At 47.1% G+C, this 24,873-nt stretch overlaps 1 pseudogene; it reads right to left on the bottom strand.

The window, feature by feature from the left end:
• The window catches only part of LOC136489574 (uncharacterized), a 54,287-nt pseudogene that overhangs the window by 12,315 nt on the left and 17,099 nt on the right, over positions 1-24,873 (bottom strand).

Here is a 24,873-nt window from a genome sequence, read left to right as displayed (position 1 = left end):
TGCAAATACATTCAACCAAATGAAGCTCAGCAGAAATCAACTACAACCCTCCGAATCCCCTTTAATAGGATTCGGAGGCAAGCAGATACAAGCACTAGAAAAAATCTCACTCCCAGTGTCTTTCGGAACCCAAGCGAATGCCAGAACCGAGTACATAACCTTCAACGTCGTCGATCTGTATTACCCATACAATGCCATCTTGGGAAGAGGATTCACAACCAAATTCAACGCAACACTACATATGGCCTACCTGTGCATGAAGATACCAGCACTCCATGGTATTATCACAGTTCGAGGTAGCCAGAAAGAAGCAAGAAACATAGAGAAAGCTATCTATAGAGCCCAAAGAAACATCAATGCAGTCGAGTCGGCGAACAAAGAACTAGAGCCTCTGGACATGCCCAAAGGAGAAATAGATATGGCAGGTCAAGAAGAGATAAAGCTGACCCCTCTAGAAAAAGAGTTATCGGACGGAAAAGTAACAATCAGCTCAAAATTGTGCAAGGCAGAAGAGGAAGAGCTCATGGCAACCCTAGTCAAAAACAAGGACATCTTCGCCTGGTCAGCCTTTGACCTCCACGGAGTCAGTAGGGACATCATACAACATGAACTGGATATCAACAAAAACATGAGACCAAGAAAGCAAAAACAGAGAAAAATGTCGGAGGATAGAATCCTGGCAGCAAAGGCGGAGGTGCAAAGATTGCTAGATGCAAAAGTGATCAGGGAAGTCAAGTACTCATAATGGCTCGCAAACGTAGTCTTGGTACCAAAGAAAAATGGCAAAATGAGAATGTGCATAGATTTCACAGATCTGAACAAAGCATGCAACAAAGACCCTTTCCCATTGCCAAGAATAGATGCCTCCGTCGACAAGGCAGCCAGATGCCAGAGGTTCTCCCTCCTCGACTGTTTCTCTAGGTATCACCAAATCTAGATGGAAAAAGAAGATGAAGACAAGACAAGTTTCACCACCCCATTCGGGACATACTGCTACACCAGAATGCCAGAGGGACTAAAGAACACCGGAGCAACCTTCGCCAGAATGACAAAGGAGGTTTTGGGATCACAGCTAGATAGAAACATCATAGCCTATGTCGACGACATAGTCGTCATGAGCAAGAACAAGGACGATCATGTCTCTGACTTACAGGAAACCTTCGCCAACCTCAGAACAGCAGGCCTCCGCCTCAACCCAGAGAAATGTATATTCGGAGTTACAAAAGGGAAAATGCTCGGTTATATTATAAGCAGCGAAGGCATCAAAGCAAACCCGGACAAAACCAGAGCAATAATAGCAATGGCAGAGCCCAAAAAAAGAAGGAAGTATAAAGGCTAACGGGAAGAATAGCAGCGCTCAACAGATTCATCTCAAAATCAGCAGAACGCATCCTACCTTTCTTCCAAGCCCCGAAGGGCGGAGACAACTTCGAATGGGGGCCCAAGTAGTTGGAGGCATTTCATGACTTGAAAGAGTATATGGCAAACTCACTGATGGTCTCCATCCCAGAATTGGACAGCCACCTATTGCTGTATGTGGCGGATTCAGACCATGCAGTCAGTGTAGTTTTAGTCCACGAGATGGAAAAAGAATCAGGCAAAACTCAAAAACCAGTTTATTTCATCTCAGACGCACTGTCCGGAGCCAAGCTAAACTATACAGAGGTAGAGAAAATCGCCTACGCAGTGCTGATGGCATCAAGAAAACTAAAGCATTACTTTCAAGCCCACGAAATCTCAGTTCCAACATCTCTGCCACTACAAGACTTGCTCAGAAACAAAGAAGCCTCCGGCAGAATAGGCAAATGGCCTACAGAACTATCATAGTTTGGAATCTCACATGTCCCCAGAACAGCAATCAAATCACAAGCATTAGCTGATTTTGTAGCAGATTGGACACCTCCGACAGAGCCCAAGACGCAACCTATAGCTCAAGGCTAGATAGCATTCACGGATGGAGCCTGGGGCCAAGCTGGAGCAGGAACCTCCACTGTCCTAATGGGACCTTCCGGCGTCAGACTAAAATACGCAGTAAGGCTAGAATTCAAATCAACAAACAACATAGCAGAATACGAAGGCCTGATATTAGCGCTGAGCAAAGCAAAAGCCCTAGGGGCAAAAACATTGGCAGTTAAAACAGATTCTCAAGTGGTCACTGGCCAAGTAGAGAAAGAATACACAGCAAGAGAGCCAGAACTCATCAAATACCTATCCGTTGTTAGAAATTTGGAGCGAAGATTCGAGGGCTTCACCCTGAAGCACATCCCAAGATCAGAAAACACAGAGGCAGATGAATTAGCAAAGGCTGTAGCAAACAAACTGCCACTGCCTGCAAACACTTTTTACCAGATCTTGAAGGCTCCGGCAACTGCGGAGACATCGAAACCACCAAAACCCATACTACACCTGCAAAATGAAGATTGGAGAAAGGTGATAACAGAATTCCTAGAAGGCAAAACAACCAAAGAAGATGAAGCAAAAGCAGCAAGAATACAGGCCAGGGTAAGAAATTACACAATTGTAGATGGCAAACTGTACAAGAAAGGAGTAGTCCAGCCTCTCCTCAAATGCATATCATAGAGCGAAGGCATAGAACTGCTTCAAGAAATACACTCAGGAATCTGTGGGTCGCACATTGGCTCTAGAGCTTTATCAGCAAAGGCAATAAGACAAGGCTTTTATTGGCCAACACACATACAAGACGCAGAGCAGACGGTCAGAACATGCAAAGCATGCCAAACTTTCTCTCCAGGACAGTCAAAACCATCGGCGGAGACCCAGCTTATACCTCCGATATGGCCGCTGCAAAGATGGGGGATGGACCTGGTCGACCCATTACCTCCATCCCAAGGAGGAAATAGATTTGCAGTAGTGGCAGTGGAATATTTCACAAGATGGATAGAGGCAAAGCCGCTGGCGAAGATAACCTTAGAAACTATCAGAAAATTCTTCTGGCAGAACATCGTTTGCAGATTCGGTGTACCAAGGATCTTGACAGTAGACAATGAAAAACAATTCGATTTAGAGAACTTCAAAGAATTCTGCAAAAGCATAGGGACGAAATTAGCCTTCGCCTCTATATACCACCCAGAGTCCAATGGAGCAGTTGAAAGAGCAAACAGAATAGTCTTTTCAGCAATATCAAAGACACTGCTGGGCCTACGCAAAGGAAGATGGATAGATGAACTACCTAGAGTTATTTGGTCACACAACACATCTATCTCAAGAACAACAGGATTCACACCATTCAAACTGCTCTATGGAGAAGAGGCCATGATGCCAGAAGAAATAAAGCACGAAAGCCTCTGCACAACAAGCCAGCTGATGTTGCAAGATGAAGAGTATGCAAAAGAAACAATAGAAGCCACCAGACTGGAAGCAGTCGACAACATTACAAAATATTAGTCACAGACCAAGAAGTGGAGAGACTCTTAGGTGGTAAGGAAAGATATAAAACACGGAGACCTCGTACTCAGGAGAAAACCAAACGCACAACTTGTTGGTAAGTTGCAACCGAAATGGGAAGGCCCATACACAGCAACGGCAGCAGGCCGACCTGGTTCTTTCCACTTGACCGACAGCGAAGGTGTCACAACAACCCACACATGGAATATCGACAGCCTTCGGAGATACTACATCTAGGCAATGTACCAAAGGGCAACCTCCGCAAAATATAAGCGGAGGCCCCTATATGCAATTACCTAAGTTTTTTTTACTTCATTCGAAACAAAATGTAAAAGAGCCTGCACTCTTTTCCTCATAGGGGAACTCCAAATGGAGGTGAGGTTTTTAACGAGGCAGGCTCAGTGTAAAAATCCTCTACAAGTATAAAGAGGTAATTCCCCAAAATAACGCCTCAAATAACACAAAACCGAAAGCGGCCAGCTATGGCACCGCAATATTCGGTAAACAAAAACAACAGGTCCTTTCAAAGCGCCAGCCATAGGCAAGGGCAATTTGAAACGACCTCTACAGCCAAACAGGTCTTCGCTCTTGACAAAGACCTGACCAAAGTTAGGCATCAGGGCAAAATTTTCCTTTGGCCAACAAGGCCTCCGACCCTTGACAAAGACCTGACCAAAGTCAGGCATCAGGGCAAAATTTTCCTTTGGACAACAAGGCCTCCGACCCTTGACAAAGACTTGACCAAAGTCAGGCATCAGGGCAAAATTTTCCTTTGGCCAAAAAGGCCTCCGACCCTTGACAAAGACTTGCACAAAGACAGGCATCAGGGCAAATTTTCCTTTGGCCAAAAAGGCCTCCGACCCTTGACAAAGACCTGCACAAAGACAGGCATCAGGGCAAATTTTCCTTTGGCCAAAAAGGCCTCCGACCCTTGACAAAGACATGCACAAAGACAGGCATCAGGGCAAAATTTCTTTTGGTCAAAGAGGCCTCCGACCCATGACAAAGACCTGACAAAAGTCAGTCATCAAGGCAAAATTCTCTTTTGGCAAAACAGGCATCCAACCTAGGAAAAACGTCTCCACCATCCAAAACAGGAAAACCAATAAATGCCTAACAAAACACTGCCACCAATGTGGCGCTAGACCTCTTTACTTCAAAAAGATCTCAAGGGGAACAAACAAATAAGGCAAGATATAGGCCATCAAAGCCAAGATATGTTCCAACTAACAACGTACAATAATGTTAACCCACGAAAGCAACCACCACACTATAAAAATGGATTCCCCCCATACCCCAAAGAAACTCAGTCGGCATAAGGCACAAGGGGGGAGCAAGGCGCAGCACAGGCAAAAGCCACAACGATAGCCATGGAGGCAAGGGTCTCCTTAAATATCCAAGTCAACTGTAGATATTGTACGAAAACTCGGAAGGGCGGAAGCAACGGTAGATAGTCGGAGACAATGGGAAAAGAGAAAGGGCCTACGGCACGGTGATGACCGATGAAGGCCTACGGAAGCAGGGGGATATTGCACGAAAACTCGTAACATCCCCCCGACTCCGGAGACCTAACCTGCCATCTCCAAAGATCAACCATGTCCCATGGGAGTACGGCGTCGGAGACCCATGCCTCCAGACAGCTAAAACACCCATCTAAAGAAACATCAAAAGCCTCCGCCATCTGCACAAGCTGCGCCAAACCTCCAGTCGGATCAAACAATGATCCGGCAAGCCTCGCCAGGCGGACTTCAAGTACGCCTCTGCCGGTCGAAAAACGGCGGAGACTTCTACCCCGGCCATCAAGCAAGCACAGAGAAGGAGAAAAATTGGGGCGAAGGTCCTAGCCACCACCTATGTATCGCGCTCAATCGCCAAGGCGAAGGACAACGGTGCGCGAGCTCGGGACTAGACGAGATATGTAAACCACCACGATGGGATCAAGATACCGCACAAACAATCAAGAAAGTGAACCTGTCTTGTATTCCATAAGGTGTCGAGAAACATTCTTACAGAACACCAACATGAAATAAAATCCTAACTATTGTGGCGGAGGTCCACGCCAAGCGAGCGCGCGAGTAAACCCAGCACGCTCGTCGTCTATGTCAAACCTAACCGACTCAAATACGTCACGCCCAATGCTGCGGGGGAAGGCCGAATGCCAATACTCCCAAAGCTCTCTGCTCACGTAAATACCATCGTTGTAGAGAGCCAAAGGAGCAACGTCTTGCGCAGGCTCCCGATTCGGAACCTGCGCAAGATTAAAATTTTGCACAAAACCATTCAGAACAAAATAAACTTTATTCACAAAAGCACAGTTGGACTGCGAGGTACACGCTAGAACTGCTAAATGCTACAAAGAGCCTAGACCTCCGGCGCATCGGCGGCGGCGGAAGTCCCTGGAGCGGAGCTCACATCAGCGTTGGGCGGAGACGGAGCCTGTGGCCTTTGACCACTGACCCCGCCGATGGTAGATCCCCCCGGAGCGCCACCAGCGGCGGAGGCACCAACCGCAAACACCGAGCGTGGAATCGACGGAGGCCTGCCCGCAAGACCCTTCTGCGCATCCTGCAGCATAGGCTGCAATGTCAAGGCCAAAAGCAACAAAAAAAGAAAAGGACAAAAAGGGCGACTACAAAAACTGTAAGTACCTTCGCCCTCTTGTCCTCCGCCAGTTTCCGGGCAGCAGATCTCCCAAACGGAGCCCAAAAGTGCCCGATGAAATTTCTCAAGGTTTTTCGCAAGCCAAGAGAGGTCTCACCGAGCTCCTCCGGACCGGGCAGCGCCCCCTCCAGAATACTTTCGGTGTGCATACACCCACCGCGTGCCAAGAGTTTGGCATAGTTCGCCACTCCCGCTAGTGCCCCGTAGTCCGTGCAACTGTTGATCAGACCAGGGAGCTTCGCAAGATGACGCTTTAGCCAGGAAGCGAGGGCGTACACGCTGTCTTCTTCCGGAGGGGCGGAGGTCTCGCCTCCAAGCTCGGCAACGGTGGCCCGGTAGTGACCAACAGTCGCAGCGAGGACCCCTTTGACCGAGTCCAAATGCCTCGTCGTCAGAGAAAGTTACTCCCTCACCGCTGCTGCGGACTCCTTCTCGGAGGCAAGCCCTCGCTGGAGACCCTCGGCCAACTCACTCGCCTTATGAGTCTGCTCGGCGGACAAAACCTCCGCCTCCCGGGCCTTGGCAAGATCGACCCTCAAGCCATCCCTTTCTCGCTCTTTCTCCGCCAGAGACAGGCGGAGAGCTGTGAGAGAGTCCGAAAGACCCCCTTTTTCGCCTTCCAGGCACTCGATTTCCACCTTGAGCGTTTCGATCGCGGCGTCATGATCGGAGACCTCCCGGGTGCAACGCTCTTCCATCACAACGCTCGTGTGATACCCCTGCGACAAGAAAAACCCAAAGCGATCAACAGCAGAATCAAGAATAAGACTAGAAACGAGCATACGCAAAAAATAATAAAACAACGAAAGGAGTAAAACCGCCGGAGGCGCACTAGGCTCTGGTGTTCTAGGTGAACGCGAAGAAGCTGGAAGAAATCCATATCCCTCAGACGCTGTTTGAAGCGATCTGTTCAAAGAGGAACAAACAAACAAGAAACAATGAGGTGAGAAAAGCAAATTTCACGTTAAACGCACCAACAACCAAAGGTAACCTCCGATGTCCCCAAGAACAGCAAGATAACACTCCTCCGAACCTGAGATAGAAGTGTTGGAGGAGCCTATGTAGAAAAGAAACAACAGCAGCTTAGGTCGGAGGGCAGATCACAAACAAACCAGATGACGATCAAAATGAAAATATTTTTACTTACTCGGACCCAGCGCCATTAGCCCCGGTTGCCCTGGACCGAACCTAGCACTAGCGGTAGCTGCCCGCTCCTCTAGGGTGAGAAGTCCAGCCATAACGTCACCTACAAAGCAGCAGGTGCATAGTATTGGCACTTGGCGCAACACGCAAAGGGATGAACCAGGCGAAGACAATAAACATAAAGATGTCCACCAAACGAGCTTACTCATAAAGAGCCCGGGCAGAGCAGCTTGCCATGCCCTCTGAGCAGAGGTCTCCGCCGCATCATGTGACGAGGGCCCAAGGGGACGGACTTCCCCAGCCAGCGGCCTGGTGGGCGGAGGCCTCGAAGAAGACCGAGCCGCCGGAGCCTCCTCAGCAAGAGCGGCCTCCGGCCGCCCTACGTCGGCCGCAGGTGCGGGCGAAAGCATGACAGTGGCAGAGGGTGAAGGAACACGCCGCGGGACGGCCTCCATGTCCTCTTCAGAGCTTGAGCATAGCCCGCCAAGAACGTCGGGCATAGGCTCGGCGGCGCTATCTTCTGGCCGATCGCCGACGCTCGTAGCACCATGCGAGGGGCGCGCCGGGATAACGCCACTCTCCGGCCGCCCGGTGCCGCTCACCACCATGCTCGACGGGCGCGCAGGAGCTACGGGAGAGCCATGATCCCCTCCGCTCGCAACTCGAGCGTCCGCTGACAGGGCGGAGGAGCTCTCAACATCTTCGCTGCTGGCGGAGGCAGCGCCCGCACTGCCGGCGGAAGACAAAGCCGGCGCGATCAGCGGGGCGCCGTTTTTCTTTTTCTTTTTCACAGGCACCCGAGATACGGCGGCGCCCTTCCTCTTTTTGGATTCGGCCTCCGCTGTAACATTCTTTGCGTAGGCTTTCTTCTTCTTCTTTTCAATCGAGGCCAGGACCTCAGCAGGAACTTCGCGCTCCCGGTATATGATACCGACCTCCTCGAAAACTCTATTAAGCCATGGCATGGTGCCCGCCATAGCCATCCGAGATGTGTACTCACGCTCGGAAATCTTGCCAACCAGTCCTATGGCGGCTTCCTCGACTTCAGGGATGAAACCGTCCTCCGTCAGCCCCTCCCCCAAAGACTGACCAAAGCGGGGGAATGGAATCCCGGCCTCTGGACTGAAGACGGGGACCTTGACCTATTCCAGCTGAAAAGCTGGGTTGTTTTTGCCCAAGGGCCAATAGTTGGAGGCCATGATCTCCTCCACCAGATCGCGACCACTAGAGTAGCGGCACACGGCCGCAAAAGCCCGATCATAGGCCTCCCGTGTCGGAGACACCTCCTCCGGCAGATCCACGCGCGTGTGTGGTGCCATCTCCTCCATCCAAGAAGTCAGTGGATACTCTGAGACTTCCTCGCCATCCTCAGTTGTGCTGTGGACCCCATAAGTCTTCACGTAGAACCATTGCTCGAGCCAGCCGTGGTCCCACTTGCCCTTCTGGCAAAAAGATATCTCCAGACGATCCACGCCTTGGTTCCTCTTGGACATGAAAGTGCAACTACCGTACTGATAGGTCACTTCCACCTCCTTGCCATCTCGCACCTCCTTCTTCCTCTTCGGCTGCTTCTGCAGTTCATAGTATGTGCAAAAGGTGTCCACATCCGGCTTAGCACCATAAGAGACGCACGCCTAGCAAAACTTGCTAAGAGTGAGGAAAGCAGTGGGAGTCAGATGATGGAGCTAAACGTTGAAGGTCTCCAACACTCAGCGGAGGAAGGGAATGTAAGGAAATCAGAGGCTGCAGGTGAAGAAGTCCCAGAAGACCACCGCGTATCCTTCCTCCGGCTCCAGAATAGTCTGACCTGGCGGAGGGATCTTCACCCGGGAAGAAGGAAAACATGACTCCTTCAGCATCTCCGTGATTGCCTCCTCAGTAATAGAGGACGGGCCGAAGTCCCAAGATTTTATCGCCATGTCCCTGGAGTCCGCAGCGACTAGGTCTCCGATGGACACAGAGACGCTCCCCAAATCCTCCTCCACCAGCTTTTCCAACTCCAACGCGGAGGCAGAGGCAAGCATGCACTCCTCAAAGCGTGCACCCCAGCCGACGGCCCTAACGCCGAGAAGGTGGCGGTAGGGTCCGGAGAAGGCGGGCCGGCGAGTTTGGGCGAAAGCGGAAAGGAGAGCCACCATGACAGCAACCTAAGCATGAGACGCGAACAGAAAGACAGAGCGAGCAAGGGCAGCGAGAGGCGAAAGCGAAGAGGGCAGAGAATGTTTTCTCGGACGCAATGAAAGCGAGTGAGCGGTGTGTGGGGGGACCCCGCCACCAAGAGCACCCTTATATAGGCAGCGGGCACAACGGTCATCTCCGGAAGTTTCACCCGCTGCACAACGGTCACCTCCAAAAAAATCGCGGAGAACGTAACGGACACTGACACAGCGGAAACGGCCGCAACGTGGGGCAACGGCTACATTTGCCGCCCAACGGCTATTCTCGACGAGACCAATGGCTACGCCAGAGCGGGCCAGGGGGGAAGTAGCGGGGTCTCGATCGAAGACGCCAAAAGTGGCCTCCGCCCCCGCGCACGCCTTCGGCTAAGGCGTTTTGAGCTCACGGCACGCTCTGGCGAACCATGGTCTCAAAAGGGGGGAACTGTTGTAGCATGGCTCCTGGCGGGTGGCGAAGGCCCTTGACCGCGGGGTGTCACCAAGGCATCTTCGAGCGGGCGGAGACCGGGCGCTGACTAGGAGATTTCTCGACCATGCTCGAGGGGTCATCACGGACTCCGCCGAGGCCAGGCACGCACCCCGCCGACCGCTTAGGCGGGCGTCTCCGGTATTACGGGCGAAGGCAGCCTTATCTCTAAACTAACCAAACGAACTATTTTGCCCAAGTGTGTGCAGGTACTCAGGCGCGGGCGCTCGCAGTGGGTGCAAGCGCGCCAGCATGGCTCCAGCTCGGCCGGGCGGAGACCTACAGATGATGTCTCCGCCTGGACCGACGGGGACCCTCCAAGGCAACGGCGCGCCACTAAGGGCAAAGGCTCTGAGGCCAGGGGCCGGGTGGAAACCAGCTGGTGATGTCTCTGCCTGGACCGGTGGGGACTCTCCGAGGCAATAGCGCGCCCCTGAACGCGAAGGCCAGCAGCGCGCAGAGAGCATCTCCGACCGCCCGGCGGAGGCCCGCCAAGGGAGCGGCGCGCCGTGGGGATGAAGGCCGGCGCCGGGGAGCCAGGCCTTTGGGCCAAAGACTAGCTATAGTGGGCTGATCGCTCGTGGAGGCCCATTGCTTAGAAACGGTGTGGCGGGACTGCCCCACGAATAAAAGGCTAGCAGCAGAATATTCCAGGAATGTACTATAGTAGTTGAGGGGCATTGTAATAAATTCTATTATGTGGTAGTTGTGTCCTATAAATAGGGGACACTTGTAACCATGGAGGGTTGGTTGGTGGATGAATTAATGAAACCCTAGCTTTCCGAGCCAATCCCTTACTCAACACTCTCCCCCTTTGTCATTTCCTTCCCGAGCCTCCGCCCGAGGCCGACCGTCCGTCAGGCGGAGGCCTTGGCCACTTCCACGTAGTTTGAAACCGCAAGTTTCAACATTAACACTCTCCCCCTTTGTCATTTCCTTCCCGAGCCTCCGCCCGAGGCCGACCGTCCGTCAGGCGGAGGCCTTATCCACTTCCACGCAGTTTGAAACCGCAAGTTTCAACAGCAGTCGAAGCAGCAGTACCACATGATTTCTTTCCACTTTTTTTTTATTGTCTTGTGCTACTTGCTCTTTACTTATGTTCAGTAGGGTCGGTCACTTGATTTGAACTTGTTCAGTAGGGTTGCTCTTTTTCTATTGTCTGCCAGTAATTTGCCTAACAAAAGTTCTAATATATGCACATGGCTTTGCAGTGATATATATTCTTCTTACATTGTCATTTGTCAGTATTATGATGATCCTCAAGTTTTAGTAAAAATTAAAAATACACCATTGTGGCTGGTGGCTACTAATCTTCTCTGTACTTGCTGTCTTCTCTGTACTCCTCTTCTACTACTACTCTCCTCTACTCCACTCTACTCCTCTCCTCTCCTAAGCAGCTGTTGCTTTTTTTGCTACTTTTACTACTTCCCTACTACTACTGTCTACTACTTCTGATTATTCGATCTGTTTATCAGGTTTGGAAGATATTAAGCATATGATATTCATGTGTGATCGAGCAAAGTCAGTATGGCAGCTATTGCTTTTTCTGGGAAACAGCACCCGCTTTTTTGCCAAATCTCCCCTCTCCTCTATTTGTTGCCACCTTTCCTATCCTCTATGTTTTGGAAGCAGCACCTGCTTTTTTTTTGCCAAATCTCCCCTCTCCTCCCTCTCCAATGCCAAATCTCCTTTGTTCGGCAAAATAACTCCTAGTCAATGGGAGGAGCTCGTGGCTCAGAAGACTTCACTGAAGGCATTGGAGCTCAGCGTCCGTAACACCGAGCTAGCGAAGAGGAACAAACACCACCATCATCTAGGCCCCGGTGGCTACTATGCCAAGGAAGAGCAGTTTAGGAAGATGGACGAAGAGGTCACAGCTGCTGGGAATATCGATGTGACAAATTTGAAGGTACGCTCAAGGAACTAGATATATGCGAGGAGTATAGAATCATCCGACGGTAATCTTAAGTTTGATAAGCCGGAGACCCAAGAGGCAGTATCAAGGATACTGAAATATGCTAAAGACAAGGAGAAGATCTCATTCAATCCTTCTAGAGAGAGGGATGAGCTTAGCCTTGGCTTGGAAAACAAGGAGCACACAGGCCGCACCAGGGGGCTAGGGAAAAGGGCGACCTGGAAGCAAGGATTTGAAGAGGACAGACACATGTACAAGAAACATGGCAGAGACCGGGAGACTAGTGTTGAGCTCCAAGTGAAGGCTCTAGTTGCGAGGGTGCTGGAGGAGCAAGGACTGTCTATGGAGCCATGAATATTAGTGATGCCGCCGGGAGAACTGGCATTCGTTGGCAGCCCTCCGAAAGTTCCTAGCAGCCAAGGTTCCACTGCAGCCACAACCCCCGTCGATCGCATACGGGAACCAACTAGTTACACCTTGGTGTTTCTCAGCAGCCGGCAGAACACTGCGATGGAGGTGGCAATGGGTGTGGCACATCTTCCCAGTGGCTTACACCACAATAATAAGATACCGCTGGACTACACTAGGGTCAAGGTGCATACAATGAAGCCCGAGTTCATGTAGTGGAGGATAAACTATGCAACTCCCGAGGGGCTGGTGTTACTCGGAGACGTTATGGGGCAGTTCATCCTTTGGCACAAATGGGACATTATATTGACTATTTCTTTGCTGCCTCCCCCTCTCCCAAATTTGGAGCGAGTTGTTGAGGTTGGGGAGATATTTTCACTTTCTCGTGACCCCCACATTCCTGAGATGCCATATTCTTCCCCCACCTCCTAGCGAGCATGTGCCTAATGAGATGCGACAACCTTCTCTAGCTCGTACCCAGCAAGTGCATCATGAGATACCACAGTCTTCTCAACAAGCACAGCCGATACATGAACAACGAGTGCCTCCTGAAGAAGGTGATGCACAAGAAGATGAGGACGTGCCTGAATGAGAACTTCGAAAGAAGCATCCAATCACCATAAGGCCAGTTTATGTTCCGATCAAAGACGTCTCATCGGTGTCCAAGTGGTTTTCCCATGACCAGTTCAAGCCTGAGAACCACGTTAAAAAAGTCCCATCACGGGGTTCTGAGGAGGCTGTCACTAGCAAACTCCACCAAATTGCAAAGCAGTATCCAAATTTTGATGCCATCAAATGGTCAAAGGATTGCCCAAAAACATATGAAAGAGGCAAGCCCTTCCTACCAAACCAGGACATCCAGCGTCTACCACTTGGAATGAGATGGTTCCATGATTGGTACTCGCGTGTTCTCCCAACGAACATAGATCTCATACAAGCATGCTTCCCCACCGGCACATTTGGAAGCCCAGCTAGGAAAATTGTCTTTGACTTCAATGACATGCACACATGCTTTCACCTAGGAGAAATGAAGATGAATCTAATTCGCACGTGGTGATTGAAAGTCCTTGTCCTCCCGATATGATATGAATGTAATCTTTGAATTTTGTTGTAACTAACCCATGCCGTGATTTATAGAATGTAAGTGCACATTGTCAAACAAATGCCAAATGTGAAAGCCGGGTATGTAGACCCTCAAGCTATAGCCTAAACAAATTTTAATTACCCTAAATGGTGGACACTGGATGCCAAAGAACTAGCTGCTGCAAAGACTCTTCGGGACAAAGAGCGCATCTGTACGGTGAAACTAAGGGAAGAGTCCCTTAAGGTTGCGGCATACATTGCCCTATCTTTCAAAAATCTCCAACAACACTCTACTATATGGCTACCATACAACTTCGAGTAAGTTCAACTCTATACTTAAAGCTTTGTTCGATATATTTTATTCGATGCAAAAGAGCTTATCTAGTTCTATGATTAAATCCATGCAGCAACCACTGGATTTGTATAGCCACCGATGTCGGGAGGAGCATGGCATGGGTCTTTGATTCATTAGATAGGGACACGGTGACATACAAAGACTTCATATCGATTCTCAAGACGTATACATATCGACAATCCTCATTAGCTTATATGTTTGTATACATACTTGTAACGTTCACTTTTAGATACTAACAAGTTGTATTTGCTAAAATAATTCGAACAGGGCATTTAGGTTCTATGTCACTAATCATCATGGAAGGCATGATCCAGCAAGGAAGAAAAAGCTGGCTATAAAAACACTATGTGCGGTAAGTGTAACTTACTTCTTCAGTACTCTGTTACATGACTATCAAAAGCATTACTTAACATTTTCATATGCAAAACACACAGTGCCCCAAATAGAAGCCTGGGAGTGTACATTATGGATACTATGTATGTTCTATGATGAGTAACACCAGTGTCTACTGGAGACACCCCTTAAGGGTAAGTTTGAACCTCTTCACCCGTAGTATAAAAACTTCGTACATGGTATGAAATACTAAACCAAAACTTTTTCTCTTATAGTGGAGAGAAGAGAAAGGAATGAAAAGAGACCCATACAAGGATGACCAACTCTTAGAGCTCGTCGACGACCTTTGCAACTTCATATTGGACCAGATTGTCCACGTCAGAGGCGCCTACCATGACCGAGAGTCTGAGTTAGGTACAAATCCTCAGTACCAACACCTTCGTGATACTGAAAGGCTAGCTCTAGGACATTGATAACAATGTATATGGAATTTGTATATTTAATGATGGATTGTATATATATTCTTGTGAATTGGACTTGTAATTGTAGTTTATAGAATACTCTTGTGCTTGTAGTCGCGGTCGCGGGGCGTTCGGCAACGCGAACGTGGTTCGGAACGTTGGTCGTGGGGCGTTCGGCAACGCGAATGCGGTTCGGAATGTTGGTCGCGGGGCGTTCGGCAACGCGAACGCGGTTTGGAACATTGGTCGCGGGACGTTCGGCAACGTGATTTTGAATTGTAAATTTGAATTTTCTTTTGCGGGAAAACGTACTGCAGGAGCGGTTCTAGATTGAACCGCACCTATAAATAGGTATTTGTAGGGGCGGCTGGTACTACAGCCGCCCCTACAAATTGATTTGTAGGGGCGGCTAGTAACACGAGCCGCCCCTACAAATCGATTTGTAGGGGTGGCCTGAGAACCACCCCTACAAATACATGATTTGTAGAGACGGTTCGGTAGGAGTAGCTGGCCAAACCGCCCCTACAAAGGGTTATGAGCCGCCCCTAAAAATGGTTTCTGTAGTAGTGACAATTCCTCTGGGATTGCGATGGAATGCATATAAATTTAATTTTCAGAAAAAAATTAGTTTGTTGAAGACTAACATTATCCCCAATCATACAATGGTGTATAAGATAAATATATATCGGTAATGATCAACCTGGAGGACAAATATGCCGTGTTCTGCCAAATGATACACGCAGGAGGCAAAAAAGTCTTCGTAGAACTCATGGCCAACGTGTTCAAGAATCTCACTAAATGAGCAAAGAGAACATAGTTATCAGACCAGCAGCTGAGCTATCATTTCTATGATCACTTCAGCAGTACCACTCACCAACTTATAATCCTATCAAACTTTTGGCCATTCGGTATTTGACGGTAATCACAAAGCAGGAGAGTGTCGATATTTTACTACCGGCAACCCGTCACGGGGTACCCGGGACGGTGATTTGTTTGGAGGGGTATCGGCGTTTGCAGGAACTCGATGGTAAACGCAGGGAGACAATGATTTATACTGGTTCGGCACGCCGGAAAGTCATGGCGCCCTACGTCCAGTCTGGTGTGGATAGTATATTGCGCCCTGCGCTATTTGTTGTGTTGCGAGGTATGTTGTGGTTGTGAGTTCTGTCGGTTATGTGTAGGTGCCGATCTAGGGACCCCTGCCCTCCTTTATATAGTCTAGGAGAGACGGGAGTCCTAGTCGGTTACAAAGTAGAGATCCTAGTAGGATTACGTGTAACTAGTCCTAGTAGGATTACATGTAGGGAATCCTAGTTGGACTAGGTCTTCTTCTCTCTTCTCCGTGGGAAACCCCATGGGTCCCACATCGACAAACCCCCGAGCATCTCATGGATGAGCTTCGAAAGCCTTCTTATTCTTCTTGGTCTTTGTTGAGTTGTTGTAAATCCGTTCCAGGTTCTTCTAAAGTGAAACCTTGAGATGGTCTTCTTTTGGTTGGTTCGTCATGACTGATGTGCACTTTTTTTCTAAAAAAGTGCACTCAGTGAGTGTAGCCCCCGAGCCTCTTGCTTGTTGGGACAAGAAGCTAGAGGGTCCCTTTAGTCTTCTTGGTTGCTCCGAGTTCTTTTTCGGTGGGTGCAATTTTTCATAAAAATTGCACTCACTGAGTGTAGCCCCCGAGCCTCTTGCTTTTGTTTGCAAAAGTTGGAGGGTCCAGATTCTTGTCTTCAAAAATTTCTGGGGTTATGTATCCCGCAGCCCCCGAGCCTTCTTCGAGTTCTTTTCTTTCGAAAAGAAATCGGATGAAGGGTCTTGATGTGTTGTCGTTTGTTGTAGTCTTGAGTTCTTGTATTCTTGGTCCTTCGTTTTTAAAACTGAGCCCCCGGGCATAGTTGAAGCGAATGCCGAGCCCCCGAGCTTAGTGTTTGACTAAGCCATGATGTTCTTCTGAGTTGTTTTTATTCATCCAGGTCGTTTCTAGACTTCTCTGGTTCTTGATGTACCTCTTCCAGGTTGTTTGCACTTCATCCATGTTCTTTCTGAACTTGTATGTACCTCATCCGGGTTGTTTTCTAATCACTCCAGGTTCTTTTTTGTCTTGATTTCTGTTCCCAACTTGTCTGGGTTGTTTTTCTTCAATATGGGTTCTTTCTAATCTTGACTTGATCTCTGTCTCTCCTTGTTGGGGTTCTTTTCTGATCAATCCGAGTTCTTTCTAAGCTTGTCTTGGTTCTTGCCGCACCTTATCGGGGTTCTTTTTTGATCAATCTGGGTTCTTTCTAAGCTTGTCTTGGTTCTTGCCGTACCTCATCGGGGTTCTTTTTTTATCAAACCAGGTTGTTTCTTGACTTATCTGAGTAAAGTAGCTCTCAGGAGCGTGTTTTCCTGATCTCATGGTACAGATGTAGCTTTCCTGCATGTTAAACATAAAAATATGTTGTAAATGACATTCCGGATATAAAGTGGGGAGCATGTCCCATATTTGAGTAATCAATCAGGGGCGGGCCCCGGCATTATGAAATGCATATAAACTTTTTGCGTCTTGCTCTTGCTAGGCCATGCAAATTCCTCAGGTAGTGTCCTGTTACGTTTAAGCACTTGAATCTCTGGCGTATGGTTCAGAGGTTCATGACGTGACCATGTGAGCCTGGCACTCGGTTCGTGACCGTCCATGTGAGTAGACAAGCTTCACGGATTAAGGCGTGTTCTACCTGAGGAATTCGGCGACCGTTAAGAGAAGACCTAGAGCACTATGTTTGCTCGCATGATGATTTTTTGTATCTTGAGCACTATGTTTGCTCGCATGATGATTTGACTTTAGAGCACTATGTTTGCTCGCATGATGATTTTTGTGTCTTCGCAGAGACATATATGAATAATATCTGAAATATATAAAAAATGAGACGTGACTTAGCTTGGTTCGTGGCCGCGTTGTCGATCGCCGCAGCCGAGTAGTCGATTACCACAGCCGGGTTGTCGTTCACCGCAGCCAGGTGGTCGGTCGGCGCGGCCAAGTAGTCGAATGTGCAGCCAAGTAGTCGAATGTGGAGCCGAATAGTTGGTGTAGCATCCGAGTAGTTGTTCGTTGTTACGTTGAGCATAGACGGAGTCGCCGAGTTGTTGACACCACGGCAGAGTAGTCAGTTGCCATGGTCGAGTTGTTGTACACCATGACAGAGCAGTGGGTTCCAGTTTGGTCTTGGAGTAGAAATCCAACCGAGAAGGCATTGGCTGCCAGTAAGCACGTGAAGCCTGTACATGTTGCATGTACGTACAGGTTGATCACATCTTGGTCCATATATGTATGACGTCATCTTGCTTTGATGCGTTGTCATATGGTCTTGGTTTGTCGTATCCAGGTAGATCTCCAAAACTCGTCATGTCCAAGTTCTGCTTGGTGTGGGAGCTGACTTCTTGTCCGACTAGAGTTGGCGTACATCTGCCAGGCGATTCCGAGTACTTGCCACGATCCGTGTTGAAGCCTTTAGACGGAGGCGGCGTTGTAGTCCGACTTGTGCTCGATGATCCCAATGGAGTGGCTTGTGCGGATGTATATTTCTTGATGTATCCGTGGTGATGATGATTAAAGGCATCAGTAGTTGTACTCGTTCGACGCGCATGCGAGACGGTGGCTGAAGTTATTGGATTCTTCTTGCCGACCTGCCTCCATGAACGATGCTGATGAAGCTTTGTGAGCATGGCAAGTTGTCCATCAGTATGCCGAGTTGTTGACGAGGCTGATGAGAGCCGTCGTAAGTTGTCGGCGAGGCTGACGAGTGTCGCGATGAGTTGGTCTTGAGGTCTTCTGAGCTGCAGCGAGTTGTCGACGAGAGCCGACGAGTGCTGCGGCGAGTTTTTTTTTGAAGTCCACCAAGCTCTCGAACGCAAAGCGCCGAGAACCCCTACCTGGCGCACCAGTTGTCGATGTTTTACCACCGGCAACCCGTCACAGGGTACCCGGGACGATGATTTGTTCGGAGGGGTATCGGCGTTTGTAGGAACTCGATGGTAAACGCAGGGAGACAATGATTTATACTGGTTCGGCACGCCGGAAAGTCACGGCGCCCTACGTCCAGTCTGGTGTGGATACTATATTGCGCCCTGCGCTATTTGTTGTGTTGCGAGGTATGTTGTGGTTGTGAGTTCTGTCGGTTATGTGTAGGTGCCGATCTAGGGACCCCTGCCCTCCTTTATATAGTCCAGGAGAGGCGGGAGTCCTAGTCGGTTACAAAGTAGAGATCCTAGTAGGATTACATGTAACTAGTCCTAGTAGGATTACATGTAGGGAATCCTAGTTGGACTAGGTCTTCTTCTCTCTTCTCCGTGGGAAACCCCATGGGTCCCGCATCGACAGAGAGTTATGCGGTCCTGCATATACAATAGATATTTGTAGTCATGCTTTTTAAATTTCCAATGCTGGCTAATATTTCTAAAAGACAGTCTCGGGCCACTACTATCAAGAAAGGAATATGACTTACCTCTAATCCAGATTCTTTCACCTTTCTCTTGGCGTATTTCAGTTGCTCCTCGGATAATGTAATTCCTGTGAACTTGCAACCAGTTTTCTTCACCAACCGTATTGCTAGTGCCCCAACCACAACCAATGTCAAGAACATGATGACCTGACTCCACCTTAGCCTTCAGTTAAATGGATTCATTGCAACAACAGGACATCATATATATAAAAGGTCATGTGGACTTTTATATGCAAGCTACTGGTAATTAATAAGGTAATGCATATATTGGGGTTGTCCCAAGATCAGGTGAGATTTATGATCTAAGAGAGTTCAAACAAAGCACAATTAATGCATGTTATGATTTTGTTACCTTATTGATGAGACTGTCAAGCTTACGTAGCTGGGCTGCTTCTAAGCTCTCGTCCTCCGCCTACCATTAGAACCAATATATAGAGGTCATTGAGCAATCTCAAGAGGAGTATTACTCACAAGAGTAGATATACTACATAATATTCTTGTTCGAGAACAGAGCTACATAATTTATAATGTGGAAATCAAATCATGAGATTTTGCAAACCTTGAAAATACCAGAAGAATATGTCATTGATGGATCCAGATAAAGAGCAAAGAAATCATTACTCTGCACAAAAATATTTCACATTGAAATAAATCTGTCACCACTTAGTCAGTTCAACACAATGGAAGTGAATGATTTCCAGCATATGGATGGAGGGAGAATAGTTATAAACTTCGAGCAGTTAGTTATCTTTTTTATTCTTAAAAATATAAACAAAGCTCACTAACCAGATCATAGCAGTGTTCAGATATATTTTTAGGAGCTTTGGATACACTATTCTTCCGCCAGGCATGACACAGAAAATATTTTGCAAATCCAACTCCACTAATTCCAAGCAACGGTGCCCACCAGGCCTTCCTTGTATAACCGCTGCAGGGCACATTTGAACAAGTTCAGCAATAGCATATTCATATACGATCCTTCATATTGATGAAACAGTTCAGATGTTTTTCTTAGAATTAAGATGAGATACCTTGTCTTATTAGTGCTGTATAACCTCTTGCGTTCACATCTATTAGCCAATGTAATCTGTGCCAATATGGCTCATAGATTTAGTCAGCAAACAGAAACAGAGTAGATATATGAATCCATGTAACTAAACAATCAAACTTGCCTATGACAATTCAAATTTTTATTAAGAATTTTCCAACTAACATAATTAGTTTTTTTAAAAAAAAAGGTTTCCCCTTTTCTATTCCGAGAATAAAACTTTGTTTTCAGCATCCAAGTTTTAATGTTTTCAAAGGCATGTCCACCATTTTCCCACTAACATATTGGAAAAGATTAGACAAGAATTGAATCAATTGTGCTAGAAGTATTATCTTGAACTTGCTTTCCTATAGTGTCCTAACTTCACTGGATTTTATAAATATGTAAAAAACCAATCGGCCAGACACTTGTCTTACCCGTACAAGGTTCACAAGGCCGTTCCGGTGGTCAACAAATGAGATATAGCCATCGATGTAGGCAGATGCAAAACCAAGGTCTCCTTCTGTTGCAGCCTAATGAAAATATGAGGCACAGTAAAGATGTATCTCACACGAGATGTGAAGAAGAAACCGGAATGTAGTTTGGAAGGTCAAAAAAAAAAAAAACTTCGAATAAAACAGGAAAGAGAGAAGAGAACCTTCCAATAGAACTGGGGATCATGAACTCGTATCACAGATTTTATATCGCATTTCTCACATGCTTTACCAAAGCTAAACGTAGTGCCTCCTTCCTCGAGCATGCTGTGCACAAAAGTGATGTGAAAATCTTGACTAGAGAGACTGTGCTGTGTAAGGATTTGCACTAGCCTCACCAGAAATTACCAATAGATATGTATTGGTCTAAATTTCTTGCTACCAAATAACGTGCGCCAGCCTCAGTCCATGATGGGACCATCGGTTTTGGGTACCAAGCAATCCTGAAGCTGCTGCTTTCCCAGCCTGAGTTAATTCAGTTTGCCATAAACAGAATGCACTCCCATAAATATCTGCCTAATATTCAGCACCTTAGTGATGAAACCTAAAAAGTTCAAGTTCACATGGAATACCTTAACACTGTCCTCACGGTATCCGTAGCCTGTTCTTCAAAAAACGTGCAACATTTCAGTCTTACTTATATTTTAATTAGTTAAATTGCATCCAGGTTGATGTCAAACAAAAGTGGTCACCTTGACATGGGCCACAGAACCAAATTCCCCTCTTTACTTGGATGTTCTTGAGCTCATGGTTAGCCTTTGCAGCAGCAATGGAAGGAATTGGGTGTTTGGTATGCCATTTAAGCAATACATGATTGAACACGAGGAGGGTTCAGTGTCACAAGTAAAGGCCCGGCAGATTCAATGTTCTAGCAATTCAAATGTAGGAGAAAGTTCCAAGTTAACACTTCCATATTGTGTAAAATATATTATAAATATATTCGTTCATCAACCATCATGCACAAAAAACATATTAAATCTAAAGTCACCTGAAGTATATTTAGCCAGGAGGTAACACAGACACCACTGCTTGTTGTCCCCAAGAAGTTCCTAGCGCTCCATGCGGAGGAATTATGTGGCATCAAACTTTCATCACAGTGGACGTACACGTTACTGCAAAGACGAAAAATACAAGAATTGAAAATTATTGTACCAGATCATGTAAATGAGGAATAACACAATATATAGTGTATAGTGTATGTGTTACCTGCGCATATACTGGAAAGCTCCCAGAGTCTTCAGTTCCTCATGTGTTGCTTCAGCTCCTAGTACTTTTACTGCATCCTGTGCATTAATACCTAATATGATCCTATCGTACATCTGCTCTGAACCATCAACCTCTAAAATTTGGTAACCTGCTTGCAGTATCATAACATTCTTCTCATTAGTTAATAAGTAGCGTAATTTTCTGTAAGCAACTAGCTGTAGTTGGCAGTTCAAAAGTATCTTTTCCAGAACCCAACTATATGTTAGTTAATTGGTTCAGCTAACTCTAAATGCACCCTGGCACTGGAAGAGTGTAACACCCAAAAATTTGCATCAATTTAAAATAGTTGAATTTGATTTTTTTTTTGTGATTTTGTGAACTTGTCAATATAGTTAAATAAATAATTTTTGTGAAGATAAGATTAAATATAAGTTTAGGAACATGTTGATGCACTCATGCTGGAGCATATGTTATTTGTGATTGCCTGGTTTTTGTTGCAAGAGAAAAGGGGTTTAAATTCGATTTGGATTTGCTTTGAAAAATTCTGGAAATAAAAAGAAAAGGGAGAAGCTCTTTTCCTTATTGTTCCTGGCCGCGAGGCCCATTCCTCCTTGATTTGGCCTGCTCGGCCTCTCCCTCACTCTGGCCTGAGTGGCCTTTTCCTTGTGCTGTCCGCAGTGGTCATCTGGGCCGTTCTTCTGGCCCAGTCCAGCAGCCCGCCTCCTTTCTCCTCTCTGTCTCGCTGACGAACCGGGCCCGCACGTCAGCGTCGCCTTCTTCCCTGAGTCGGAGTTGAGCCGAACCCGGCACCGACCCGTCCGCATGATTTCCTTGCGCGTTGGTGCAATCCGCGTGTCCGGGTCCCTATAAAGCTCGAACAACCGCGTCCGCGACGCCCTTTGCAGCCCTAAGCGACCCGCCGCCTTGCTCTTGAGCAGCAGAGCCGCCGGAAACCCTAATCGCCGCAGCCGCACGCGATTTGTTGTTCGTGTGATTCCGCCGACCCCGTAAGCTCCTGGACGAGCTCCGCATTGCCTTAGTGAAGCCGCCAGTTCTTTTCTTTTGTCGTCCTGTGCCTTGTTCCGCTCTCACCGGCTTGCCGGACTTGTAGGTCCGCCGTCGCGAGCCGGCCGTTCACCTCGGTCCCTCCCCGACCACATCTTCTTGCTTGGTGAGATCCCCGTCTCCTCCTTTGTCGTTTGGCACCGGAATCATTGAAAATCGTGGCCTGTAGCGCTCGGTATGAGTTCGCCAGCGAGGTCCTCGGTTTTTCGACAATGGCGCCGCCGCCGGTTGTTTCTTCTCCGGCCGACCGTCGCCCCTCATCTAATCTGGTCCGTGCATATTGGATCGGATGGAAAGCAGTGGCCGGTACCCTTTCGCGGGGAATAATTGCTAAAGAGCCCCTGAGCTCTTTAGATTTTGAACCCGCAGTCCAAAGCGTATTCCAGAGAATACGTTTTCTCTTTTGGAAAACGTATTTTTCATTTAACAGATTCAAAATCAAGTTCCATCTAATTACAGTTTTGCCACTGATTTCAAAAGCTTATAAAATGCTCATTTTAACTCCGATTCGATCCGTTCAAATTGCGTTGGTTTCATAATCTCATGATCTACGTGTTAGTGTCCTTGTTAGCTCAGTTCTAGTTTTAAATTTTGAGTTCATGTTTAATGCATTAATAGTTTATAGGAAAACTTGGAAAATTCATATCTTGCTCGTTTTAGATCCAAATTCGGTGAATTTCGCATCTATGTGATCGTAGTGACGAGTAGAATGTTTTTATACACTTTTCAAACTGTTTTCTTGCTGGTGGTGTATCGTTCTAATTATAGCCTTTGTTTGCTTCGTGCATGATTGCTCGGATGATTGTATGTTGCTGCTTGGTGTTGTTGATCGAGTTCAGATGGTGAGGTTTACGTTGGTGATCAAGAGAACTTCTACGACCAGCAAGACCAGCAAGACTTTCAGGAGAACTTTGATCAAGGCAAGTATAGCTAGGGACCTTCCTTGTTGTCCTATTCATGATGCTCACTAAAATACATATGCATGTGTCTTCCTTGCTACCTATGGTAGGATTTCCTAGATTTTGAATACTCAATTACCTTGTCACCTTGGGAGGTTTGCATTGGGTAGTTCTATTGCTAGTGCAACAATCATGATCTTGAAACTTGATTAATGAATATGCTATAAACATAAACAAGATGACTTTTTAGCAACATAAGGTCTTGTCTTGTAATTGATTATCCGGGATTTAATGTACAGCTGTGAGGGCTATATGGCTCTGGCTCTAGTCGCTTGAGAAACCCTTTACTAGCTGGTTAGAGGTCTGCGAGTTGGGTATAGGACAGCCTCTGTCCTGTTGAGCCTAGCTTTGGAAGCGGCCCTTTTACTCTATTTACTTTATTAGTGGAAGGGGGGGTTCCTATATCTGATGACCCTGCGGCCCTAGCTGGTTAGACGAGCTCTTGGGTGGCTTTATATGGTTTCCGGTGTTTTGGACCTTGCAAACCCTTACATTTGGAAATCATGACTCACAGTGAAAGTTTACAACCTCTGCAGAATGTAAAACTGTTATAATAGCCGTGCTCACGGATACGAGCGACCTTGGAACACTTACATTAGGGGATAATGACTTTTACTTGTTAAGATGATCATTTATGTTAATTGTTTAAGATATTTATTATTCACGTTTAATGATCATGTGTATGGGATTATTGCTACCTTGATGTTAATAAATGCTAAACTTGATGATGACTTAAATGCTAACCGCAGTAAACCAGTGTTAGATATTTGAGCCTCATGAACCCTGAGTTATCTTGTTAAGTACGACATGTACTTATGCCTTGCTTTATCTTTTATGTTGGAAAAAAAATCCCGGATGGGTAACAGATCAAGATTGGATTGAAGATTACCGTGAGGAGTATTAGGCTTGGTGTCCACCAGTTGACGTCCCTATTGGAGCTTGCGCAAGAGAGTTACCTTAGCAGCTATTATATCTATGTTTGAGACTATGTGTTGAATATCTATTCGCTATGTAATAAACATTGTGTTGGTACAATTCACAATTTGTCCACTTATGTGTGCGACCGTTCCTGGGGTGCACATAAGACTTTTATACATCCTCTTTTGTTCTTAAAATTGGGTGTGACAGATTGGTATCAGAGTACTATTGACTGTAGGACGCAAGCCTAGTTAGAATGGTCGTTTTTAGCTTCTTTTGCTTCACTTGTTTCATGCTTTCCACCTCAATCTTGTTATTTGCT

Source organism: Miscanthus floridulus, chromosome 10 (assembly GCF_019320115.1).
Source record: "Miscanthus floridulus cultivar M001 chromosome 10, ASM1932011v1, whole genome shotgun sequence".
In the NCBI taxonomy this organism is placed as follows: domain Eukaryota; kingdom Viridiplantae; phylum Streptophyta; class Magnoliopsida; order Poales; family Poaceae; genus Miscanthus; species Miscanthus floridulus.
This window is presented reverse-complemented; position numbering and strand designations above follow the sequence as displayed.